The sequence below is a fragment of the Muntiacus reevesi genome, chromosome 3 (genome assembly GCF_963930625.1).
Source record: "Muntiacus reevesi chromosome 3, mMunRee1.1, whole genome shotgun sequence".
Classification (NCBI taxonomy): Eukaryota; Metazoa; Chordata; class Mammalia; order Artiodactyla; family Cervidae; genus Muntiacus; species Muntiacus reevesi.
Genome location: NC_089251.1, coordinates 266,153,372 through 266,154,231, shown reverse-complemented (window position 1 = coordinate 266,154,231; position 860 = coordinate 266,153,372). Strand labels below are relative to the sequence as shown.

At 39.7% G+C, this 860-nt stretch overlaps 1 non-coding gene across 1 annotated transcript; it reads right to left on the bottom strand.

Moving 5' to 3' along the window:
• Nucleotides 1-339: 339 nt before the first annotated feature.
• LOC136165833 (small nucleolar RNA SNORA19) lies at nucleotides 340-469 on the bottom strand. The gene has a single exon (XR_010662800.1). It is a non-coding gene; the product is annotated as a small nucleolar RNA SNORA19 (small nucleolar RNA).
• Between the last annotated feature and the right edge of the window lie 391 nt (nucleotides 470-860).

Here is an 860-nt window from a genome sequence, read left to right as displayed (position 1 = left end):
GGTCCTTAAACTCCTCACCAGTAATCCCTTATCTGATTAATGGTGCAAGAGCCAAACTGCATTCTCTGTGGTAACCCCGCATTCTTTTACTTTTCCCCATTTATTTATTTATTTTTTAGTTGGAGGCTTATTACTTTACAATATTATAGTGGTTTTTGCCATACATTGACATGAATCAGTCATGGATTTACATGTGTTCCCCATCCCGATCCCCTCTCCTGCCTCCCTCTCCATCCCATCCCTCTGGGTCTTCCTAGTGCATAAGCCCTGAGCACTTGTCTCATGCATCCAACCTGGGCTGGTAACCCCACATTCTTACAAAGAGGAAGAGTTTTAAAAATTTGTGTGAAGGAGACTGGCAGCATTACTATTTAGTTATACTGCTAATTAACTTTCAACTATTTGTATAGCACATAAGTAATAACACTGCTTATATATGCAAGAGAAGGCTGGTCACTGAAATGTGCATGACAAAGAGATTACTTAAGTGAATGCCTTTAAAATGTACCAATTTAATAAATAGCAAAAATATCATTTGACCTTTATTTTTACGGGCCACCACTACAGACCATCACATCCTGCTGCCAGTTGTGAAACTTTCTTCAAGCACAGCTGCCCTGGATAATCTAACAAGTATATATGTCAGACATCTACATAGCATGTATCAATTTTTTCAAGCCTCACAACAACCCCTCAGAAGAAGTTAAGTCCCTTTTACAAGTGAATTTCTTAATGCACAAATCAATTAAGCAGCTTGGAGCATCTGAGAGACAAAACTGAGACAAAGCTACATTGTGATGTGCTCTGGAGTTCATGCTTACTGGACTGGGCCCCTCTTTCCTATGCTATTAGTCGGCATC